Genomic DNA, 26,343 nt, shown 5'->3' with positions numbered 1-26,343 from the left:
CGCTTTTTCCGTCCATCTAATGAGTGGCGCACCCATGACAACCGTCTTATCTGCTTCGCGTGTGGCATCGCTGGCCACATTGCACGCTACTGCCGCCGCCGTCCCACACCTGCGTACGCCTCCTTTGGAACTCCTACCTATGCGTCGCAGCAGGCCACCACGTCTGCATACGAACAGAGGCACTCTGACTCGGATCGTCGCCCATCAACTTCTCGTTTCCCATCTCCTCGTCGCCGATCACCATCTCCTATGCGTCGTAGACCACCTCCTGAGGAGGGAAACTAATCAGTGCAGTTCCAGAGGCAAGAACTGCAACTTCTGCGCAATTATCAAGGCCTCCATTTTCGCCGCGAAATGTTGTTGATGTCAATGTTCAGGGAGTCGCCACACAAGCGTTAATTGATACTGGGGCCGCCGTTTCTGTGATGAACGCAAAATTTTGTCGCAAACTGAAGAAAGTGACCACATCTCTCTGTGGCATCGTGCTGTCCACGGCTAGCGCGCAACGCATTCAGCCCTCGTCTGTGTGTACGGCGCGCGTCGTCATCCAAGACGTTTTGTACATCGTCCAATTTTTCGTACTACCATCTTGCTCTCATGACCTCATCCTGGGTTGGGATTTCTTATCAGGTCATGAAGCTATCATCGATTGTTGCCGTGCAGAAGTGTCCCTAGTGCCAAGTTGTGAGTTTCCATCGCCCGACCATTCACCACTGCTCTGCAAACTCATCGCTGACGACGACATCACCTTGCCTCCGGAAGCTTCAGTCCCTATTAGCCTTTCATGTGTGGCGCAACCTGATGACACGGTGGTATTTACGCCATCCCCTGTTTTTACTGAACGCAAGGGCATCGTGCTCCCATTTGCCGTTCTTACGATTGCGTCTGGTTTAACCGTAATGCTGGTTACCAACCACTGCAACTACCCCATTGGCTTGCTTCGTGGTGAAACGTTAGGATATGTGCAACCTGTCGACCATATCAATGATATTATTCTTCCCGACGAAACGCCATGTCAGATTGCCGCAATCACTCAGGCGTCTGAGCCATCAAGCTCACCAGCCTTCGACGATGCTATTGACGCAGACCTTCCCCCCTCGCATCGCAGCCAGCTTGTTGCTCTCCTTAACAAGTTTCGCTCTTCTTTCGACTTTCAGAAACCTGCTTTGGGCCGCACCACGACTGTCACTCATACTATTGACACCGGCTCACATTCGCCTCTGCGACAGCGTCCTTACCGCGTTTCTGCCGAAGAGCGCCGCGTCATTACGGAGCAAGTAGATGACATGCTTAAACGTGGAGTCATACAGCCTTCTCAAAGCGCTTGGTCGTCACCCGTGGTTCTGGTAAAGAAAAAAGATGGCACCGTTCGATTTTGCGTGGACTATCGCCACTTAAACAAGATTACAAAGAAAGACGTCTACCCGCTACCACGAATAGACGATGCTCTTGACTGTTTACAAGGCGCCGAGTACTTCACATCCTTGGATCTGCGTTCTGGGTATTGGCAGGTGCCAATGGCTGAATGTGATCGCCCTAAAACAGCCTTTGTAACGCCAGATGGCCTGTATGAGTTCAAAGTCATGCCATTTGGGCTCTGCAACGCGCCTGCGACGTTTGAACGCATGATAGATACCATATTGCGGGCCCACAAGTGGAAAACTTGCTTGTGTTACCTAGATGACATCGTAGTCTTTTCAGCTGATTTCCCGACACATCTTCGTCGTCTCCACGAGATTCTGGCGTGTCAAGCTTCTGCAGGCCTACAACTTAACACCAAGAAGTGCCACTTCGCAGCCCGCAAACTAACCATCTTGGGACATGTCATCACAAGAGACGGTGTTCTTCCGGACCCCGATAAGCTTCGAGCTGTCGCTGACTTCCCAATGCCCACATCACTGAAAGCCCTAAGAAGTTTCGTTGGTCTTTGCCCTTACTTTCGTCGCTTCGTGCGCAACTTCGCGTCCATCATTGCACCTCTGACTAGTCTGCTTTCCAACAGCAAAGGTATATCTGCATGGTCACCTGCATGTGACGACGCATTTCACCAGCTGCGCCGCCTGCTGACCTCGCCACCTATTCTTCGCCACTACGACCCCACTGCTGCCACAGAAGTTCACACTGATGCAAGCGGCGTTGGTCTTGGCGCAGTTTTGGCACAACGGAAAGGTACCCAAACCGAATACGTAGTCGCTTATGCAAGTCGCGCTCTTAAGAAGGCTGAATTGAATTACTCTGTGACAGAGAAGGAGTGTTTGGCCATAATCTGGGCGCTTACGAAGTTTCGCCCATATCTTTACGGCCGTCCTTTTGATGTGGTCACAGACCACCATGCTCTATGTTGGCTGTCCACCTTGAAAGACCCGTCCGGACGTCTGGGCCGTTGGGCACTTCGATTGCAGGAATACGACATCCGTGTCGTATATCGTTCCGGTCGCAAGCATGCGGACGCCGATGCACTTTCCCGATCGCCATTAACATCAGATGTGGCTTCTCTGTCACCCCCTTTTACCACCTTGTCACCACTCGACAGCACTGACATGCTTTCGGAGCAGCGTAAAGACCCATACCTTGCCTTGTTAGTCGACTACCTTACCGATCCGTCTTCTGTCCCTTCCACGAGAGCGGTACGCCGGCAAGCAGCCCACTTTTCCTTACGTGACAACATTCTGTACCGCCGCAACTACACGCCTGGTGGTCGGAAGTGGCTCCTTGCTGTCCCAACTCATATGCGCTCTGACATCTGCATGAATTTCCATGCAGATCCCCAAAGTGCTCACGCAGGTGTCCTGAAAACCTACGAAAGGCTGCGCCAACGCTATTACTGGCGAGGAATGTATCGTTTTGTGCAGAAATACGTTCAGTCTTGCACCACTTGCCAACAGAACAAAACACCTCCGCGGCACCTTACCGGCATGTTACAGCCGCTGCCGTGCCCGGCTCGCCCATTCGACCGCGTGGGTATAGACCTCTATGGCCCACTCCCATATAGTAGCTCTGGAAACCGGTGGATTATTGTTGGAGTCGATCATCTGACACGCTACGCTGAGACTGCAGCTCTACCGGCAGCGACCGCCCACGAAGTTGCACTCTTCATTCTCCGCAGCTTCATTCTACGCCATGGTGCTCCGCGGGAATTACTCAGTGATAGGGGTCGAGTGTTCCTGTCGGAGGTCATCCAAGCTATCCTCGCTGAATGCAACATTATCCACCGGAAATCTACCGCATACCATCCACAGACAAATGGTCTTACTGAGCGGTTCAACCGCACACTTGGCGACATGCTGAGGATGTACACCTCCTCCGACCACACTAACTGGGACGCTGTATTGCCCTTTGTTACCTTCGCTTATAACACCGCGATGCAAGCGACTACCGGTTTTTCTCCGTTCTTTCTATTGTACGGCCGCGAACCTTCCCACCACCTCGACACTATACTACCGTACCGCCCTGATGCATCTGAGTGCTCCCCGCTTTCGGAAGTCGCCAGATACGCTGAAGACTGCCGTCAGTTGGCTCGGTCTCTGACAAGTGAGGCTCAAGGTCTACAAAAGACTCGACACGACGACGCTCACCGCATAGCTCCTACATTTCGTGCTGGCTCCCTTGTGTGGCTTTGGGTGCCCCCGCACGTTCCTGGCCTGTCTTCTAAACTTCTGGCCCGGTACCATGGTCCGTACCGTGTCATTGACGCGACCTCCCCGGTGAATTACATCATCGAGCCGTTAACACAATCACCAGATTTGCGCCGTCGAGGACGCGAGACGGTACACGTCGACCGTCTCAAGCCCTACTACGACCCCATCATTGTGCCTACTCCCTGAGTCGCCAGGATGGCTACCCTTCATCCCGGGGGTATTGTAGTGGAGCATACGCACCAACGCGTATGCGCCTTCGGAAGACAACAAAAAGCCCGTGCTCTGCTTGCGCGAGAGTTTGTGCCGCCTCTGCCAGACTTGCCGTACGCCCACTTTCCGTTGCGACCTCGCTGCGACTTCTCGGCTCGAATAAACGTCATCACATTATATTTTGTTTCGATTTTTTTTTCTTTTTTTCTTGTATGATTGAAGTGTACTTATAAAATATCTGCTTTGTTAACACAATCTGTTCCTTTAAATGCATATTTATTTAGACCCCCTACAAGCCAGTGGCTATGGGTCTAACCAGTGTTGTGTATTTTCATGTAATAAGAGAACTTGAAAAAAAAAAAGCTTTTAAAGTTAATGAATAATCAATGTGAAAATAATATGTTCATTTAACCCCGAAGTAAAGCTTCAAAGCAGTGTAGATTTTTCTTGAAAAGGTGTTTTTGTGCTATAGCACTTCACTGCAGTGAAACAACTTTTACAGGTGGTTATATGCAATGTTACTAAAATAAAAAAAAAGTTTCAAAGCTCCGCATATTTCACTGTTCCTAGTATCAAAAACCATAACAGAAGAAGTTAGTCCAGGTTGCAAAGTCACAAAGATGGGAAGCAGAAACATCTTTTTGGAAGTCCGAGACAACACACCATATGACAAGCTACCCGAAATCGTATCATTTAGGAACACTGCTGTTTCAGCGGGCTCACACAGGTCTATGAATACAGTGTGTGGCGTAATTTCTGGCGAGGACCTTCTCCAGCCAAGCGAAAGCAAACTCTTAAAAGGATGGCAAATGAAAACATGGTGAAGGTATAGAGAATCACGATCAGCTGTGATTACAAACAAATCCCTGCAAGGCACATAGGTAATAACTACCTTTGAAACCAGCGATCTACCTGAATCTATTGAAACTGGTTTTTTTGAGCTCCGTGTCCGATCCTACATACACAATCCTCGTCGTTGTTCAGCTCGTTGTTCAGCGCTTCGGACATGGATCATCAAGTTGCAGAGCGTGCCCTACTTGCACGAAATGCGCATTCATTGAACACTCATCCGACACTTGTGCTTCAGCAGTGCGTTGCGCTCACTGTGAAGGAGATCACCCTGCTTACTCGCAATTCTGACCTTCGTAGAAGAAGGAAAAAGGAATAATAAAATGGAAAGTTGAATTCAACTTTTCCTTTCAAGAGCCACGCAAGTGTTTTTCTTTTCATAACCAGCACTCTCCCTCCTTCGCCGATGTGACGCGCCACACGTTTTGTACTTGCGAGTGTCGCACAGAATGTGACAGCGGTCGTGCCCTCAGCGCCCCCGGCTGAAGGGACCTGTACTGCTCTTCCACCTAAAAAACTGGGCCGGCAGACTCCCGTGTGTGCTGGACCCCGGACCACTGCAGGCGCAGTTAGGCCCGAAACTTCTGTCAACGGGCCTACTGAGCAGGCACCATCCGCCACCTCACAAGAGGTGATAGATACAAGTCCAACTTTTTTAGCACCTCGGACAGCGAAGGAGAGGCAAAGGAGAGGCACAGCTCTTCGGAGCGTGCTGTTACGCCTGGGAGTCTAGGCCGAATGTCATTGCCTCTGCAAAGGCAATCTGTGTCAAGGCCAGCGAGTGAGCCCATTTGACGCCATCATTTTAACGATGGCATCCAACCCAGCGGCAGTTTCTGACAGGAGGATTCTGACATCACGGCCAGTGGCAATCCTGATTGGACGTTGCTGACGTAAGGGATCACTCGGGGCCTATAAAAAAGCCAAGCCGCGCGTCGCCAATCAGCCAACCTGTGCGTCAGAGAGAAGACGACAGCGTTAGAGCGTCCGAAGACATCTGGGCTATTCGAGCTACTGCGCTGTCGGACCGGCCGGGGACCTAAGCAGTGGCGAGTTTCATAACAGTGGCACCCTGCGGAACCATGGCGTCGGAGCTTTGTAACAGTGGATGGTCGCTGTGTGAACGGCCGGTGTCAGCGACATCGATGCGGTGAGTGCCTGATGTTTTCCCCTCAGTTCACCAGACCACTCTAGCACAAGTTATAGTAGTTTATAGAAGGGCTGTGTGAAGCATTGGAGTGCGCCTTGATCATTTCAAGTCAAGTCGGAGTGCTTTGAAACCAAAGTTAATGCGGAAGGTGTGAACACGGCAGTGTTCAGAATTGCTTGCGCGTCTTGCTAGTCAACTTACAGTGGGTACGGCAAGTAGATTCTTGCCGGGGCAAACAGCAAGAGGCTAGTGTGAACGATGGAGGACCTTAGAGTGAAGGAACTCGTCGTAATTTATGAGGAACTTGGCCTTACTTTGGGCCGTGCGAAACGAAAGCAAGCGATTGTTGAGATCATGAAGGATGAAGGAGTGACGGCTGAGGAAGTTGATGAGGCCTGAGCGGATATCAATGCACGTCGCGAGGAGGCTAAAAGGCAAGACATAGAACTTTGCGAACGCGAAGAAGCTGTAAGGTGCGAAGTTCGCGAACGCGAAGCAGGAGAAAGGCGAGAACGCTGTGAGGAGGCCGAGAGACAGGAGTGCCTCGAGTTGAAACGAATAGAATTGGCAATCCTACAGTGTTCGCAGGCGCCTAGCATAGCTTCTGCGACGATTCAGGTCAGCGGTCAGAGAATTTCGGACTAACTGCCATCGTTCGTAGTAGCATAGGACATGGCGAAGCATCTTGTCAAGTGCGAACACGTCTGTGAACACAATGCCTGGAGTGGTCTCTTTGGGCGCAGAACCTGTTAGCTCTTTTTCCCGGCGAAGTGTCCGACGTGATAGAATGCTTGTCAAGGGAAGCGTTTGAGAGCTATGATGAGGTTAAGGAAGTGCTCTTGAGACGTTATAAGTTGTCACCTGAGGCTCTCAGACAAAGGTTCCGGTATGTTAAAAAGGAGAATGAGTCACACGTTGACTTCGTGTTTCGTCTTAAAGCCGATTTAATTGAATGGCTCAAAGGCGAAAGTGTTTGTGACGATCGCGATAAGGTGGTAAAATGCTAAGGTGGTAGAATTTGAACAATTCTACCGCTGCATCGAGGATGACGTCAAGCTTTGGCTGCAGGACAAGCTTGTTGAAGTACAGCTAAACAAGGCAGCAGAGTTAGCTCAGGAGTATTATACTTGCCGAAAGTGGCATAGCAGGGCAGTGTGCATTGAAAAGGGTGAAAGAAAACAGAACTTATTAAAGAAACCTGATGAGCGGGAACTCACTCCGCACCATGGTTTCAGAGAGGGCCTGTCTTTTACGGAGGACATTGTAGGGGAAGGGCAACCGCAAGTGCAGAAATCGAGCGAGGTTCCTAAACAGCGTACTGGTATCACACGGGTGTTTGAGTCACGGAAGTTGCTAATCTGCTACAACTGCGAAAAGGAAGCGCACATCGTGGTAAACTGTAAACGAAAGTTTGCTTCCGCAACAATCTGAGATTCAGAAAAGAACATGTGGTTATTAGAGCCGTGTCTCCAAGATATTAGTGTGAATGGGAAAACGTCTTGAGCACTGCGAGACTCAGCAGCAACCATGGACGTTGTCGATTCTTCGTTTGTGTCTCCGGACGACTTTACAAGAGAATGCGCGTGGATCAGGCAAGTCGGGTAAGAGCAGAGTTCTTGCTTACCAATCGCTACGGTTGTCATTGAAGGCCCGTTCGGTAAGCTTCGCACTGAAGCAGCTGTGTCTGCCGCGCTTCTCGATTGTTTTCCTTATCTTTTTTCGAATAACTCTGAGCAGCTTCTCAAAGATCAGGGTAAATCGTTCTTCTCCAACTTAGCGTACATGGCCCTCATGTGATTGCAAGCGCGGAAGCTTTTGCAGGAACTTGATTTTATTCAATGTGGTGAAACACCACCTGCAAAAGCTGCTGATCTGCATGACCTTGGCGGCGAGTCGACAGAACCTCGGACAGGAAATTCTCCGGTGAGTCACTCAAGCAGTCACTCGAGCGGCCCGTCGCCAAAGCGACTGGCGCAGTCTCTGTCGGCAGAGGAGATGACATGGCGGCATTGAGTGAGAGCGAGAGGGGTGCAACACTCTCGCCTGTAGCAGAAAGTTGGAGTGAGCTATTGAGGGTTGATCGAGAAACACTCGTTCGAGAGCAGCGTGACGACTTCTCGAATAAAGAGCTAATTGAAAGCGTAAGATTGGGAACAAAGAAAAAGAATGTTTTCTTTTTATGAGAAATCAGCACTCTTATATTGTAGTTATTGTATGCCAGATGAGGAGCGGGGAACAAAAACCAGTTTATTCAGTAATGCAGCCGAGTATATAAGGAGGCTTGTGATAAGCGGATGGAGTGTTGCACATGCGCGTTGGTTGCCGTGCAAGCGTGACTTGCTTGCACTCTACTACATCTCCCTTTTTTGGGGCAAAAAAAAAAAAGGAGACATAACACACACACAAAAACAAGCGTTGAGGAAATTTTTCGTTAGCAAACATGGATAGCCTTGCTATTTGTGACATTCTGGCAATGGATAACGTTGCGGCTCTCGGCCTATGCGCTCACTTCTTCGAAGGACCTGAGTTGAGTGTGATGGTGCTGCTTGGTTTTCTGCTGGGGACTTGCGGGCAGGCCATGAGACTTCTGTGGAACTAAGATGTTCTCTTGTGCGGCGTAGCTGCTGCCCATTGTCTGCAGTCACCACGTAGGATCGCGTGGGCCCTGCAGGACCGACTACTATGGCTGGAGCCCACGTTCTGCTGCGTGTGTCATATACGGACACTCTGTTTCTGCTATGAAGGTCTGGCTGACTCCTTGTAGTTCTGTTGTAGTAGAAGCGCTGTTTACGTCGTATTTGTCGCAGTCGCTGAGGAACAGTTTCTGTGGGAATCGTCTTCGTTTCCAAGTGACAGTTGAGGACCGGGAGTTGGCTTCGAGTGTGAAGTCCCATGAGCCTTTGAACTGGCGATTGCAGCCATTCGTCCCTCGGAATGTTTCGCCATTCCAGCAACGCACTGTAATATTCAAGGGTGGAAAACGGGCACTTGTTTAACAGATGCTTAGCTTCCTGAACAGCGCGTTCTGCTAAGCCGTTGCCACGTGGGTAGTACGGGCTAGACGTGATGTGGTTGATATTAAATTTTCTCGTAAAAGCGTGGAAGTTCGTGCTGTATAAAGGCGGGCCGTTTTCACTGCACAGCTTCGCTGCAATGACATGCGTCGCAAAGATTTCTGCACTTGCTTTGATTACTGCAGCAGCGGTGGCATGACTAAGCTTGCGAATCTCAAAGAAAAATGAGTAAGAGTCAACGATTATGAAGTATTCATTGCCTTTGTGGTGAAAAAGATCCATCCTGACAACTTGCCATGGCAGAGTTGGTAACTCGTGGCTGATCATGGGAAGCCTTGCATTTCTTTTTTTGTATTTGTCGCAAACAGCACATGTCTTCGCTACATCTGAAATATTAGCATTCATGCTTGGCCAGTACATTACCTGTCGAGCCCTTGCCTTCATTTTATCTCCGCCACAATGTTCAGCGTGGAGCAGGCCAAGAACTTCTCTGCGCTTTGCTGGCGGAATGACAAGCTTGTTACTTCTGAGAAGCAGCCCGTCCTCGACGTGGAGCTCATCCGGGAAGCTCCAATATGGCTTTAAGGCATCCGGCATCTGCTGCTTGCTTTGGGGCCACTCTGTACTTGCGTAGCGGCAGAGCTCGGTCATGAGTGTGTCCTTCTCGGTCTCTGCTTTCATGCTGAGTAGCTGCTGATCTGAAGCAGGTAACGAAGAAACAGCGTTGACTTGAAATTGTTCCGTTTCATCCACCAGCTCTGTTTTGCGAGGAAAACGCGAAAGTGCATCGGCCAAAGATAGTTCTTTTCCTAGTTTGTATGTCACGGCAATGGGAAATCTTTGTAGCGCGAGGCACATGCGCTTAAGACGAAGAGGGCAATCGCAGAGTGGTTTCTTGAAAATTGATTCAAGCGGCCGATGGTCGGATTCAACTGTGACTAATGGCTGTCCGAGTATGTAGTCCTTGAACTTCATACAGCCATAAACTATGGCTAGAGTTTCTTTTTCGATTTGTGCATATTTCTGCTGCGTGGCCGTTAAAGAGCGGGAAGAATAGGCTACGGGGTGGTCATCTTGTAGGATGACTGCGCCGATGCCGTACTGACTCCTGTCAACGGACAATTTCACTGCGTTGAACTGGTCAAAGTAGGCTAGTACTGGCGCTGTAGCAAGACTAGCTCGCAACTTTTGGAAACTGTTTTCCTGCGCTTCTGTCCACGTCCATGCGACGTCCTTCTTAAGCAGCTCTCGCTTATGCGCGAATGCAACAGACAGGTTTGGGATGAAACGCGATACAAAGTTGACCATATCAAGGAATATTTGAAGCTCCTTACGGTTTTTCGGCGCAGGTGCTTGCATGATGTCGTGTACTCTTTCTGGAACCAATGAGAGTCCTTCTGCAGTGAGGAGAATGTACACTTGTAATGTACACTTGTAATGTACAGTGTACCTTGTAATGTACACTGGACTGCAAAAATTGGCACTTATTTCTGTTGAGCCTTAAATTGCATTCTCCGCAGCATTCAAGCAAGGCTCTGAGGTTTCTGTCATGCTCCTGCCTCGTCTTTCCCCATACAAATATATCATTCATCACGACCGCTACGCCAGCCAAATTTCTAACCACTTCATGCATGGCACGTTGAAAAACCTCTGGTGCCGACGTGATGCCGAACGGCATGCGTAGAAACCTGTACCTCTCAAACGGTGTGCTCATAGTGCACACACGCGAACTTTGTTCGTCAAGGGTTATTTACCAAAAGCCTGAAGCAGCATCGAGCGGGGAAAAATATTTGGCTCCTTGCAGCCACGGCAGTACGTCGTTCAAAGTCAGCATATGGTAATGCTCTCGCAAAATCGCCTTGTTTAAATCTGAAGGATCCAAACATATGCGTACTACGACCATGTGGCTGGACCACACGCACGGCTCTTTCACCTTTGTGATGACGCCGTCGCGTTCCATCTCGTCTAGCTTTGCTTTCACTGGTTCTTGAAGGGCGACGGCAATTCTCCTTGCGGGTTTGATGGTTGGTGGTATATCGGGTTTAAGCTGCAGGCGATAGGTGAAGGCTTCAAGTTGTTCAAGGCCGTGGAAAATATCGTCAAAGCCGGATACCAACGTGTCAGACGCTTCGACGTTGACTGTATCTATGCGTTTAGGCCCAGTCTCTCAGCGACTTCACCACTTAGTGTAACTAGCATCTCTTGAGCGACAACAAAAAAACGTAACCTTGGTGCTCTGCGTGCTTCTAGAGACGGCAAGGTTTATCTTTCGGATTGCTTTTTGTGTGTGACCGAAAAAAGTACTCAAGGTAGCGGAACTGTTTTGCGCCGGAGCCACTGATAACTTTCGAAAGACAGATTCTGGTATGACACAACAGTTTGCTCCCGTGTCTATTTTGCACCTGATTATAGCACCGGCTACGTTCAAGGTCGCCACCGAGTGCTCATCATTCTTGATCGCGTGAACTTCTAACGGTTGCAGGAAGTATTCTTCGTCGTCGGTCATTTCTACATGTCATATGTGTCGTCCTTCTGACCGCGTTTCCATGCTTTGAGTGGGACACACGCTTGCAAAATGATTTCGACCGTTACATTTCTTGCAATATTTCCCCGTTGCCGGACATCTTCGAGATCTGTGATGTTGCAGGCAGCATTTCGGGCAGGGGGTGGTTTTTTCTTGTACCGCGGCAATGCTTTTTTCAGATTCAAAAGAAGTGCTGCCTCGAATTTCAGCGACCTGTTCTTTACTCTGTTCTTTAGCACGGCAAATCTCAGCCATTTTGGCATAGGAGGGATGATCATGAATAAGTCTCTGCTGAAGTTCCTTGTCTCGTATCCCAAGGATTATTCTACTGTGTAGAAGCCTATCTTCAAGCTCCCCGAATTCGCACAGCACTGCTAGAATCCTGAGCTCTGTGATCCAATTGCTAAACGACTCGCCTTCTCGCTGGTTTCTGCAGCCAAACCTGAACTCGTTCAAGGTGAGGTTTGTAACTGGTTTGTAGTGGTCTTCGAACTTCCGGGTTAGGATATTCAGATCTTTCTTGTCTTCGCCCTTCTCAAATTTGAAGGTTCGAAAAACCCATCTTGCCTCTTCGCCGATGGTCATGAGAAATGTAGCGGCTTGAACATCTTGCGGCTGTGCCTTCAGATTCGTTGCTATTGCGAAAAGCTCGAACTCACTTTTCCAGATGTTCCAGTTATGGTAAACGTCGCCAGTGGTGTCGAGCGGCTTGGGGGGTGGTAGCAGTGTCACTCATGGTTGTGTCTGCAGTTCTGGGTGATCCGGACTTGTCTCGCGGGCTTGGGCGTGAGGAGCGCTCGTCCCGTACTGTCTCCGTTAAGGCTGTGGTTACATGGAAAAGCTTGCTGCACGGCAGAAACTTACTGCCGTGCCCACTTCTGACACCATGTATGCCAGACGAGTAGCTGGGAACAAAAGGCAGTTTATTCAATAATGCAGCTGAGTATATGACAAGGCTTGTGATAAGCAGATCGAGTGTTGCACATGCGCGTTGGTTGCCGTGTAAGCGTGACTTGCTTGCACTCTACTACATTGTGCAACGTCGCAAGCATGAGCAGCTCCTGGTACTGCATAAGTATCGCCGCCTAAACACGCCCGATTACTGATTTGGAGCATGATAAACCAACAGCACAACTTGGAAAGGAAAGCTAAACGCTAATGCAGATGCATTGGGCCGCACGTTTTAGTTAGTACCTTCTGCACCTTTCGGTCTTTCGCTGGCAAGTCAAGGCAAAATTTTGACCTCATCACGGCTTTAGCTGAGATCTCTCGTCCAGAGTGATCTCATGGGGTCGACTTTATGTTGTAATCTATTTCAATACGTTGTTGTAGGTGTAAAAATTTGAGTTCTTATTTTAAGAGTATTTTGTCCCACATGTGCCTGTTGATGTAGAGGGAACGAAATTCCGATAGACATGTAGCTAGGTATAAGTTTCATTATACTTTGTCTGGTGTTCTGTCGGATAACCGAGGGCACCTGCTTGTGTCGTGTGTTGTCTGTTGTCGAATCATTCTTGACAAGTTGCAGAACCATCGACAAGTGCTGAGACCAAAAATCGTCAGTAGAGACAAGCGAAGCTAGTCAACAAGTTTTGGCGGCAAGCCAGTGGAGCTGGGATCTGTCCTCAAGAAGGGGATGTGTTCACGGAACTGAGCCTGGAGCTTACCTTCTCCCCATGGGGCTGGAGGTGAACCTCGAGAAACCTGGTGAATGAGCACGCCTGACATCTGAGCCACGTGGAAGCAGCTCGACTTTCCGGCGCATTGTCTGGCGGTGGGGGTGCTGTTACGCCTGAGAGTCCAGACCGAATGTCATTGCCTCTCTATAGGCGATCTGTGTCGAGGCCAGCGATCGAGCCCACCTGACGTCATCTCGTTAACGACGTCATCCAACCCAGGGGCGGTTCCTGACTGGAGACTTCTGACATCACGGCCAGTGGCGGTTCTGATTGGCCGTTGGTGACGCACGGGATTACCCAGGGCCTATAAAAAAGCCAAGCGGCGTGTCGCCAAGCAGCCGACCTATCGGTCAGAGAGAAGACAACAGTGTTAGAGCGTCCGAAGACATCTCTGCTCTTCGAGTCCCTAAGCTGTTGGCCCCAGTGCCGAATATGTAACCCCTATATTTCTATGCTGTACATAAACATTGCCTTAACTCACCATCGTCTTGTCCGCTCGTCTATCAGCTCTGTGCAGAAGCAGCCGCGAGCTGTGAAACACGCTACGGAACTGCCTTGGCGGCCCGTGACCTCGGCGAACTATGCAACAGTGTTGGCGGCGGTGTGAGTGTAACAGTGCCAAAAAAAAAAAAAACCCGCAATACAGGGCCCCCGAAATGCCCTGTAACCTAAGGCATTTTGTACACACAACAATAAACTATGTTAACAATGGAGACACAAATTTCGCAGCGGAACGTCGGAAAACTACTCAGAAACCTCGACGATATTCAAGAACTTTTACATAAACACACACCCAAAGTGCTGTGTGTACAAGAAACACACTTAAAAACCAAGAACACTGATTTTCTGCATCAGTATGTTATTTTTCAAAAGGGCCGGGATGATGCCATTGGGTCATCCGGTGGTGTTTCCATTATAAGTCAATCAAGGGATTGCATGTACTCATCTACTACTTCAAGCATCTCTTGAAGCAGTGGCTCTTCGAGTAGTTCGTCTGAATAAACTCATCACCATCTGCTCTGTCTACATACCTCCACACCATCATCTTGAAAAACGTGAATTCCAGTCCTTAATAGATGAACTTCCAGAACTTTATATTCTCCTCGGAGATCTCAACGCACATAGCAGACTGTGGGGTGACACTCGCTGTAAAGCTCGAGGTCGCCTCATACTTCCATTTTACTTCTGGTGCACACCTCCTCAATCAAAAAAGCCAACATGCTGTTGCCTCGCTAACAATACCTACCCATCAATAGACCTTAGCATTGTCTCTTCATCGCTCCTTCCTTTACTGACATGGAAAATCATCGATAATCCCTATGGAAGTGACCACTTCCCTGTAGTTCCAAGCACACCCATATCAAATAAATATCGCCTACAGGTTCCCAAATGGCTCACTAGCAAAGCTGATTAGGAACAATTCTCTAAGACTACTTGTTTAAGTGGGACTGATCTATCTGGTTTGAGCATAGATGTAGCTGTACAATACTTTTCAGCTTCTCTGACAGGCACTGCAGTGAAATGCATACCGCAAACATCTGGACTGCCCAACAGGCAACGTGTCCCATTGTGAAACACTGAGTATCCCAATGCACTCAAACAGAAAAACGAAGCGTGGAGGTTGCTTCCGAACTTACCTACAGCTGAGAATTTTGAAAGCTTTAAGAAAAAATTAAGTCCCAGGCCAGGAGAACACCCCGGCAGACTAGGAAAGAAAGTTGGCAGAAGTTTTCATCAGGCATCACTTCATACACTCAAAAAACTAATGTCTGGAACATGGTTAGTAAAGTAGCATGGCAACGCAGATCTTCACTATCTCTGGTAAACACACAAGGAGACACCTTGGAAGACCAAGCAAACTTCCTCGGTGCCCACTTCGAGGAGGCGTCCAGCTTGTCGCATTGTAATGGAATCGAAAAACAGAAATTAGGGCGAAAATACTCTAAACACGAGGCATACAATGATTCTTCCTCTTTGGCTGAGTTACAAGAATTGCTAAATGGCTGCAATAAATCTGCCCCAGGCTCAGACTGTATAGTATACGAAATATTATAAGAACTGGCACTTGAAACTAATTAACCCTACTTTCCCTGTGCAACGTTACCTGGTTTTCTGGTGAGATTCCCTCTGCCTGGAAACAAGCTATTGTTTTTCCGATCCTAAAGAGACGTAAGGATCCATCCTCCGTTTGCAGTTACAGGCCGATCGCAATTACAAGTTGCATGTGTAAACTTTTCAAAAAAAATGATTAACCGCCGACTTGTGCATTTCTTTGAAACAAGCAATCTGCTCAACCTATTCCAGTGCGGGTTTTGAGAAGGTAGGTCCACCATCGACATCTTGATACGTATCAAGGCACAGATCCGAGACGCCTTCGTCTATAAACAATAGTTTCTTTCTGTTCCTAGATATCGGGAAAGCTTACGATACAACATGGCACTGTGGAATATTAAGAGACGTGCCCCATCTTGGTGTGCGTGATAGAATGTTTACCATAATCGAAACCTACTTGTCCAATCGAGTGGTCAGCATTCTTTCTCGAACGTTTGTCCATGAAACAGGAGTGCCACAAGGTGGTGTACTTAGTTGTACTCTTCTTTTTTATCAAAATGAATTCTTTGCGTCTTTGCATCACACAAAATATGTTTTACTGCACATATGTTGATAATGTTCAGCTTGGATTTAAGTCTTGTAACCTGGCAATGTGTGAGCGGCAAGTTCAGCTTAGCTTGGACAAGGTCTCCAAATGGGTAGAGAATGAATTCGGACTGAACCCACAAAAAGCATGTGTGTCTTGTTCTCCAGAAAGAGAGGCACTTTACTAACCCTGACAATCAATTACATGGTAAATGTCTGTCTATTAATGCTCAACACAAATTGTGGACCCTATCATGATGCTCGCCAACGTAATTTTTTACTTGGATGATACTCCGCGTGTATAGTTCAACGCTCTTGAGGCCGAGCTCACCAGCTGGGACATCTTCAAGGAGCAACTACACGACATCTTTGGGGACCCGTCCGGTCGACAAACGGCCGCACGTCAAGAACTCGTTACCCGAGTACAGTCATCAACCGAGTCGTATGTCTCGTACATACAGGACGTGCTTGCGTTGTGCCGCAAAGTGGATGAGCAAATGACCGAGAGCGACAAGGTGGGCCACATACTCAAGGGCATCGCGGACGACGCTTTCAACTTGCTCATGTACAACAACGTCACGACCGTCGATATCATAATTAAGGAATGCCGCCGCTTCGAAATGGCCAAAAACCGCCGAGTTCGGCCTCATTTTCACGGCTCCCTAACACGGCTGTCACGTCAACCTGTACCGATCTCGGTGCTGCACCACCCTTGCATGAGAATGTCACATGCATCGTTCGGCGCGAGCTCGAGGCGGCCCGTCTGGCGCCGTTTCGTGCACTTCCACTTGACCAGGGCACCATGTAAACACCTCCGGCGGTGTCAGTTATTCAGGCAGTCGTGCAGTGAGAAATTGCTAACCTTCGTTTTCCTGTCGCCTGTTCCGTCTCCCTACCGGACTACAGACCGATGCCAATAAATGCACCACACCACGACCCATACTCTATGCCCAGATCCCGCAAACCGACGGAATAGATAACAGCAGACGACAAGCCAATTTGCTTCAGCTGTCACCGAGTTGGCTATGTCTCCCTTTACTGCAGCAGCACTTGGATGCCCCCCCGTTGGAGTCAATTTTCTTCTCCTCGGCCATACGCGGACCCCCGTCGGTATTCGCCTAGCCATGAGAATCCTGCTTTCGACGCACCTAACAGCCGCTCTTCCGCTCGTTCACCGCAACGCCGCCGTTCTACGTCGCCCCAACCCTGCAGCTATTCATCGCCGACTAACTATGGATCTTCCCGGATGGAAAACTAGATTATGCAGCTCCTGGAAGTAGTGCTGCATCAAGTGCGACTGACCCTAATCCTCGGTTGATGCTACCTACTAATGAGAACTTGCTGGAAGTGCATGTGGACGGTCTTTCCTTGACGGCTTTAGTTGACCCTGGAGCTCAGGTGTCTATAATGAGTGCTCGTCTCTGTCGCCGCCTCAAAAAAGTACTTTCGCCTGCCGCAACACAAGCCGTCCGTGTCGCCGATGGTGGAACTGTGGCTGTCATTGGAATATGTACCGCTCGTATTAGCCTTGCCGGCCGCCATGTTCTTGTTTTATTTACCTTGCTCGACAATTGCCCTCATGACCTCATCTTCGGGATGGACTTCTTATCAATGCATTCTGCCCTGATCGACTGTTCCACCGGCACTCTCTGTTTAGAACTTCCTCTTCTAGATTCTCGCCCCGAGCTGCCGAAAAGCCTCTGTACCACAGACTTCAGTCGGATACCGTCAAAAGCCCTCAAATTCATTGAACTGGCAACAAGTTCACCCTTTGTTGACAGTGATTATGTCGTCACAGCTATTCCAGATGTTCTCCTGGCACGACATCACTGTTTCACACTCCGTCGTAACCATGGCCTCTAACCGAACAGGTCTGCCCATTATTAATTTCGGCAAGTACTACCGCACAGAATTTCAGTCACCACGCTTCGACCCTTAATAGACGGTCATGTCATCGCTTTTGTGGCAGACGCATGCTCCGATGTTCTATGTCGCACGCAGGATGCCACATCCCTCGATGCAGCCTTGCGCCCTATGATCGACCCAAAACTCAAACCTGAGCAATTGAACTTAATATTCGGTCTTCTGGCTTCCTACCACGACATATTTGACATGGACAGCAGTTTACTTGGTCAGACTTCCCCCGTGAAGTACCTCATTAATACTGGTGATTCTCCTCCCATTTACTGCCGACCATACCGGCTGTCTGCCACAGAGCGTAAGGCAATTCAAGAAGAAGTCAACAAGATGCTAGCCAAAGAAATTATTGAACCCTCCTCGAGCCCTTGAGCATCTCCTGTGATGCTCGTTAGAAAGATAACACAGGGCGCTTCTGCGCCCATTACAGCCATCTTAATCGAATCACGAAAAAGGACGTTTATCCTTTGTCCCAAATTATTGACGCCCTCGATTGTCTTCATGGTGCGCGATACTTTTCTTCAATCGACCTACGTTCTGGCTATTGGCAGATTACGGTGGACGAGAAAGACCAAGAAAAGACTGCGTTTGTAACTTCTGATGGCCTATACCAATTTAAGGTGATTCCGTTTGGGCTATGCAACGCCCCAGCCACGTTTGAGTGTATGATAGACTCGCTATTACAATGGTTCAAGTGGTCAACATGCCTGTGCTATCTGGATGATGTCCTTGTATATTCACCTACATTTGAGACACACCTCGTGCGTTTGAAAGCGGTTCTCGACATCTTCCACGCTGCTGGCCTTCAACTAAACTCGTCGAAATGTCACTTCGGCCGCCAGCAGATTACGGTGTTGGGCCGCCTTGTCGACGCATCAGATGTGCAGCTTGACCCGGAGAAAATTCGTGCCGTCATGAGCTTTCCAGTACACCCGTCTGTCAAGGACGTCCGGAGCTTTGTGGGACTTTGTTCCTATTTTAGAACGTTCGTGAAAGATTTTGCAACGATCGCTCGACCACTCACTGACCTTCTGAAGAAAGACGTTAATTTTACGTCGGGTTCGGCCAAAGCTGCCGCTTTTTCTCACCTCATCACCCTTCTCACGACTCCACCTATATTGGCCCACTTTGACCCGTCCGCTCCGCCAGAAGTCGGAACCGATGCGAGTGGTCACGGGAATGGAGCCGCCCTAGCCCAACGCCAGCGGGGACACGACCGAGTTATTGCCTACGGTAGCCGCCTACTCACAGCTGCTGAGCGCAACTATTAAATAACAGAGCGTGAATGTCTTGCTCATGTTCGGGCAGTCACGAAGTTGCGCCCATATTTATATGGCATGAATTTCTCTGTAATAACGGACCACCATGTGCTATGTTGGCTTTCGTCACTGAAGGATCCTAAAGGCCGGCTCGGGCGCTGGGCTCTGCGACTGCAAGAGTATACCTACACGGGGATGTACAAGTCCGGACGCCTACATCAGGATGCAGAGTGCCTGTCCCACTACCCGGTTGCTGAGTCGAGCACTATGCCTGACACCGACACCGAGCCTTGCGTCTTTTCCCTTTCGCAAATGACATGCATCGGTGACGAGCAGCGCCATCATGGGTCCTTGCGTGCTATTATTGTGCGCCTCGAATCACCATATTCCAATCAGTCCCATCGCTCATTCGTGCTCCACGATAGTGTATTATACCGCCAAAGTTTTGAGCCGGATGGACCGGCCCTGCTGCTTGTCATTCCGAAACACTTTCGCTAGGAAGTTCTACATGAACTTCACGACCTTCCGACTGCGGGTCACCTTGGTGTGTCACGCACTTACGACCGAATACGCCGACGCTTCTTTTGGCCAGGGCTTGCACGCTCAGTCAGAAGATACGTTGCAGCTTGTGAGAAATGCCAGTGCCGCAAAACACCATCGACACTTCCCGCCGGATGCCTTCAACCACTTGACATTCCGTGAGAACCGTTCTTCGGCGTTGGCTTGGATTTACTTGGCCCTTTCCCTTTGTCTTCCTTGGGTAACAAGTGGATAGCCGTGGCCACCGACTACGCCACGCGCTATGCCATCACACAAGCTCTTCCAACAAGCTGCGCCACAGATGTCGCCGACTTCCTCCTCAAGGACGTGATTTTGCAGCACGCAGCCCCACGGCAGCTGCTTACAGATCATGGCCGCACCTTTTTGTCGAAGGTCATAGCCGACATCTTGCAGTCCTGTCAAACGAGACACAAGATGACTACGTCATACCACCCACAAACCGATGGACTCACGGAGCGTCTAAATCGAACTCTTACAGACATGCTCGTTAAGTATGTTTCTACCAACCACACTGACTGGGATCTCGCGTTGCCGTACGTCACATTTGCCTACAATTCTTCTCGCTATGACACTGTCGCTTACTCAGCATTTTTTTTGTTGTTCGGCTGAGAACCTACACTACCCCTAGATACAGTCATTCCATCTACCGCAACACCGAACAGCGAATATGCCCTTGACGCTATCACTCGGGCTGCTCGCAAACGCGAAATCGCCCGCACTCTCTTTCTGGCCTCTCGAGAGAACCAGCGGCGTTTGTATGATCAACGACACCGTGACATGCGCTTCTTACCCAGTTAATTGGTGCAGCTGTGGTCCCCGACCTGTCAAGTCGGCTTGTCGGAAAAACTTCTTTCCCGCTACACAGGTCCATATCGAGTCCTTCTTGAGGTTACTCCTGTGACATACGAAATTGCCCCTGGTGCCTCATCGCCTTCAACTGCCCCACAGACCACCGATATCGTACATGTAGCATGCTTGAAGCCTTACCACTCTCCCGCTGACGTTGACATATAGATGCGCCGAGACGGCGCTTCTGCGCCGGGGATTACGCTACATGCATGTTGACATTTTGTGGACGATGCGCGTGTGTGCCTGATGAAGAGGATGAAGAGTGTGCTTTGCTCGGTGTCTGGTCTACCGATCACTCTGCTGCTGCTGGTTTGAAATATATTTCATCCACAGCCTCATCGATACGGCCTCTCTATTCCGTAACAATATGTCCAGTTGTGTTCATATTGAAAACCGGTCATCCTTGAGAAAACCGTATCCACTTTGTGTGAGGGGCCTTTCTGAAGAAACTGGTGTGTCACTTGAAAATCGTTTTATGGCTACGGCAGCGTGTCTGCCACCATGGCAGTGGCAAACGATAGATTGCGATGTGTCTTTCTTAAAGATTACAAAGCACGCACCCATTGTACATATCGCACATACTTCCTAGAACAACAACAAAAATATACATGTCTTGAGTTTTTTACAGATGCCTCAAAGTCCAACACCTCTGTTTCGTATGCAGTGATTGGCCTATCCCTTTCATATACTACCAGCATCCTGGATCCTGATGCAAGCATTTTCACAGGAGAAGCCTATGCGATACTTGTGGCTGTTGAACACATTGCAAAATTTAAACTACAAAAGGCAGTAATTTACACGGATTCTCTAAGTGTAGTAAAAGCCCTGAAAAATCTTAACACAAAAATCCCGTTCTTGTCTCCCCTTATTCACCGTTATGCACAATCGACTCATCCAAACAGCATGCCGTAGTCTGCTGGGTGCCAGGGCACTGTGAGATACAGGGAAACGTTTTGGCGGACCAGCTGACTGCATATGCCAACGACGCCACTGCTAATGCATCTGTACCAATCCCTCCACTTGACTTGAAAACTTTTCTAAAACTAAAGCTCAGGGGCTACTAGCAGAACAGGTGAAAGAGACACATAGATAATAAACTCCATCTTATTAAGCTGCAACTCGGTCATTCACCGCCACTATCAAAATTATGGCACACAGAAGTAATACTTACAAGGCTAAGAACAGGACATACATACTTTACAGAATCATACTTTTTGTCTGCTGGCTATCCACCATTCTGTGAGAGCTCTGGAGAACCACTTACGGTTCACCACATCTTTGTTCAGTGCAATGAGTTAGATGCTGTAAGAAAAAAGCACTTTTACCCTAACGACAGCAGGTCCCATTAATTACATCCTGTCATGCTCATCGGTAGGGATTACATTTTTAAACTTCTATCACTGTTTACGTTTTTAAATGATGTATCTAGCTTTCACTGCGTATTCTGAGGTCACCTGTAGCATGGCCTCTGTACTGAGGTTGTGGCTGCAGTGGCTACACCTCCATCATAGTTTTATGATCACGACCTTTTGCCATCCACTCTCACTGCGCATATTTCATGCCACTGCCATCATTTTAATACTTCTATGTTTTTTCTGCATTAGCACAAGGGATTTTAAGGCCCCTATACAGCCACGTACCATATCATTGCTCACATTTCTTGTCTACTGAAATGGAGCTATTTGGCCTTTCACCCTTCCATCATAAAGCATCACACATCATCATCACCTAAACTTCTTGTCCAGAAAAACATGATGGATATTGCCATACCATGTCATCATTCTCAAATTTAACGTCATAGACAGTGCGTTTGGCAGTGAGCTTTCTATCTTTGCCTACGCAAAGCTTGCTCCTAACTTTTCACTTGCGTCGGATTTCTTCGGAGGTTTGTCACAATCAACAATAATTGGTTTATATTTCAATCAAGAACAAATTAAGGAATGCAAATGATTTACTTCACCGTGCCAGATTAAAAAACTTGGCTATAGTAACGTGGTCTCAACTTGTTTCACCCGTCCGCTCACATTCTTGTGGTATTTTTGTTGGAGGTTACAACCACCTTTCAGTGTGTGCCTTGATCAAGCACTCAAATTACATTGTTGGATAAACTACTGTCTATTCACCTATACTTGTATTTATAGTATTTATGCACTGTATATTATTTGAACACGATGCCCTTAAAGAACTCGTTTGGCAAAAATATCGATGGCGTCTTTGGTTGTAAGAGAGAAAATATCGTCTTGTTCGTCACAAAAAGAAAGAAGAAAATTGACAATAAAATAACTAATAAAGAACTTCTATACGAGTACGAATCAAATCGACACCCTCTGTGTGGCAATCAGGTGTTCTACTCCAGAGGTACGCTAATGGTCGAAACTGCCGATTCGAACAAAAAAAAAAAAAAAAAAAAACATGATGGTCATGTAGTAGAAGTTCTCAATGACATTTTGCCTAAACAAAAAAGCGAGGGCTTAAGTTTACACTTCTTTAGTTCATGTAGTAGAAGGAATCTCTTTTTTAATGCATGCAATATTAAGAGATAGAAGCGTAAAATTGCACCAGGCATCAAAACATGTGAAATGTGCAATGAGTAGGTGTTTTAAAGGCCTACCTATGACAGAGCGCTCAAACATAAGTTCGCGTCTTGCCTTATGCAAGCGTAGAGGGCCCTTCGCAAATTGGTGTAGTTGACACTTGACAATTGTACTTTCAATAGACATTCTACAATAGTTTGAAAAGCCCAGTGTTGCACGCACAGTCGTTTGTTCCCTCATGGCATGGTCGAGGCATACACCGAGATCGTAGCTAGTCTAGCAATTGAGATGATGATGCGCACAGTGTCCGATTACGCTATTGTGGTCTACTCTTGAAGGCGAAGCTTAAGCATCATCCAAGTTTTGTAATTGCTGTGTTTGCTACTGCTCTGTAATTGTTTCACACAATATATCCATAATACTCAATGGCGTCACCTCTGCCGTGTCCGCCAACTGCTGCCCCATGTAATAATAATAATAATAACAATAATGGAATGATAATTTTCATTTGCACAACAATATGAACTCTTGGGTAATGCGCAAGGCTAGAGAGAAAATTTTCGTACGATTGTCCGTCTGCTGATCCGTAACCGCAGGGCAAAAGATACGGGGGGTTACATATATGGGCTCCTCAAGCTGCTTATAGTAGCTTTTATCCTGGCGCCTGCCGCTCTGTGACCATGTTTACAAAAAAAAAAAGAATAAACAAACAAACAAGTAGCGTGAAGCAGATTCGTGATCGTGGTTGTCTCTGATAGAATGTAAGTGGGCGAACCTTACTGTAAATAAATTTGCTCCTCTTTGGTACGCTTCATACACTACAAACACGTTTTCGCACAAGAAACTACGCTGTCTCAAGAACAGCCCAAGAAGTGACATGTGAATACAGTCCCCCATTCCCGTTGCCTGCTTGCATCGCTGCCGCTGATAACAACACACGCGCCCCAAGCCACGGGAGCAAAATCAGACTTCACACCACTAGTTCTCGTGGCTGCCATGCGGCCCACCTCCCCGGGGGTGCTTTAAAAGTGAGTTTATTCTAATAATGTTGGTTACATGCACTCTTACACATCAGAACACAGCGAGCCCAATACGTGCTGCCTTATCTAGAATGTGCGTCACGCCAGCTGTTGCAAATGCAGTGTGGCAATACTCTGAACTGCTACACAAGCAGACGCTCTGCAAATCAAACTCGAAACTTACCCCCCGAGTCCGGCTGTAAGCATGTTTCGTGCTTCTCCTCTCCTGGAATTTGATGCTGTTTTCAAGTGAAACATCGAGAAATGTATACAGCGCGTGCATTGCAGTCTACGGATGCAACTTAATCAGGTACGTGCTATTGCGATGGAAAGAAACGGGAACAGCAGAAAGCGTTGCTTTCGACTCGGTCAATTTGCGGCATGGCTTGGCTGCAGCAAGGCGAAACTAGCCCTGGAAGTCAGCGTCACCGTAGCACTAGAATCCTGCTCCGGCTTGCGCTCATGCACCACATGTGTTGCCGAAGGCACATATTCGTCTAGCAACAGTTTAGGGAGGTCTTGGTTCGATTTGATTGAAAGCCACGCTTTCCGCTGTTCATATTTCTTTGTATCGCGATAGTACCTGTTACAATTATGCTTGCACGGGTGAGTCATAGTATCTTCTATTATTGGCCAGCGGCCTGCAGAAAAGTGTGGCATCCTGCATGCAAATCACTGCTGTAGAGTGAAACAGCTGTTGTCGCACTTGAATAAACAAAGTGAGTGTATTTACTGACACACTTTTACAGGGCTCTTAGCTTTCGTGTTGTTAGTTGATTGCAATTATCTACTGGTGCCGGAGCTCAGTGTTTTTTATACTGAGGTGAAATCTGTGCAATCTGAAAACACTGCACTGGCACAATTCCCACGTCATGTTTTAATGTTCACAGCCAGTGCTGAGTAATATCTTCCTCTTGCACTGACTGCTTTTGCAACCAAAGACCGCGTAATGATGCCCAGACGACTTATAAGCGGGAGTGGTGCGAATAGGCCCTTCTTCATACTTTAAAGTTCCAGAGACGCTGCTTGCTGTGTTAGCTTGGCGCCACAGATACACGCCTTGGCAGTTCCAAACAAGATGGTGTCTGTGTGCGAGAGTATGCCGTCGGTAGCGTAGGTGCCTGGGTGTGTGATAGGCATGTTCAGGTCTATAATGGGCGTTTAAAGTTAAGCTTCATGGTTTTCTTAAAAATCAGCACTAAGAAGAACAATAAAAAAAGCTTTGCAGATGACTCGTATATCCAAGGGGACACAAAGTGAGACAATAATTGTTGCTGTTAGCGGCCAAATGAACAAAAATTTAATGAGTAACTTTTAAATGATTGCAGCAAGCAAGCATGAATGTATTGAAAAGTTGGGGGCAGTTGGGGTTGTACATACTTTCACATGGAAGCATCTTTTTAGCATATTCGTGATCAGAGATGACCTGCTGCAATGTTTATTTGCAGTTTTCATGATTAAGTATGCAGAGCGGTAAGGATTGGCTCAGTGTTCTTCCCCAATATGACGAACGGACATTGCTTGCTATCACCTGCCAATAGTGAAAGGGTAACTATCATTATCTGTACTTTTGCCACGTTGGCAGATGCCCCGCTGCGGTGGCCTAGTGGCTAAGGTACTCGGCTGCTGACCCGCAGGTCGCGGGATTGAATCCCGGCTGCGGCGGCTGCATTTCCGATGCAGGCGGAAATGTCGTAGGCCCGTGTGCTCAGATTTGGGTTCACGTTAAAGAACCCTAGGTGGTCGAAATTTCCGAAGCCCTCCACGGCGTCTCTCATAATGATATGGTGGTTTTGGGGTGTTAAACCTCACATATCAATCAATTAATTAGTCACGTTGGCAGATTAAACGTCGCAGTCAGGGCAGATCGGGGATGAGCTTTACGCCAGTGCTGACTGTCTGACATGAGCAATCATGTCAACCGCAGTTAAACTTTGCAGCAGAATATCTCTGAGCGCCAACGTTTTTGAACAATTCATCCAAGTAAAACTGTGTATAAATGCATTTGTCTCCAATTTTTCAATACGAACATACGCACTCTCTGTAGTCGCTGAAAAGTTACTCGTTCAATTTTAGTAAATCGGGTAGCAAACAGCGATAATTATTGTCTCCCTTTGTGTCCCCCTGGATACGTAAGCCCAAGTGCTGATTTCTAAGAAAACCATAAAGTTCAAGTGTGAGCACCATGTATATGTCGATTCGTTCATATATTAAATTTCAAAATTTAGAATAATTTAAGTTCAGTTCAAAGCGAATGAGAATACTACAATACTCGTTCGGAAATGCATAGTGCTTGAATATTCACACATGCCTACTTCACTGTAATGGACATATAGTGCTGCATCTATTTACAACACTCTATCAAGCAAGTGTGTAACTTGCTCTTTCATAATTTATAGATAGCTTTTAATACAACTGTACCTCCTAGCCAGTAAATTGGTTGCTTTTCTTGTGTGGCCTTCAGTGCTTTTCTTGTGTGGCCCACCGGTTTGATGGCTTTGGT

General features: G+C 47.9%; 1 protein-coding gene across 1 annotated transcript in view; it reads left to right on the top strand.

Moving 5' to 3' along the window:
• Nucleotides 1-26,343, top strand: part of LOC119172555 (juxtaposed with another zinc finger protein 1) — a 60,596-nt gene that overhangs the window by 27,780 nt on the left and 6,473 nt on the right. The gene's annotated exons all lie outside the window — the stretch shown is intronic.

The sequence above is a fragment of the Rhipicephalus microplus genome, chromosome 4 (assembly GCF_043290135.1).
Source record: "Rhipicephalus microplus isolate Deutch F79 chromosome 4, USDA_Rmic, whole genome shotgun sequence".
Taxonomy (NCBI): Eukaryota; Metazoa; Arthropoda; class Arachnida; order Ixodida; family Ixodidae; genus Rhipicephalus; species Rhipicephalus microplus.
The sequence above is the reverse complement of the archived record's forward strand: the minus strand, read 5'-3'. Positions and strand labels throughout refer to the sequence as shown.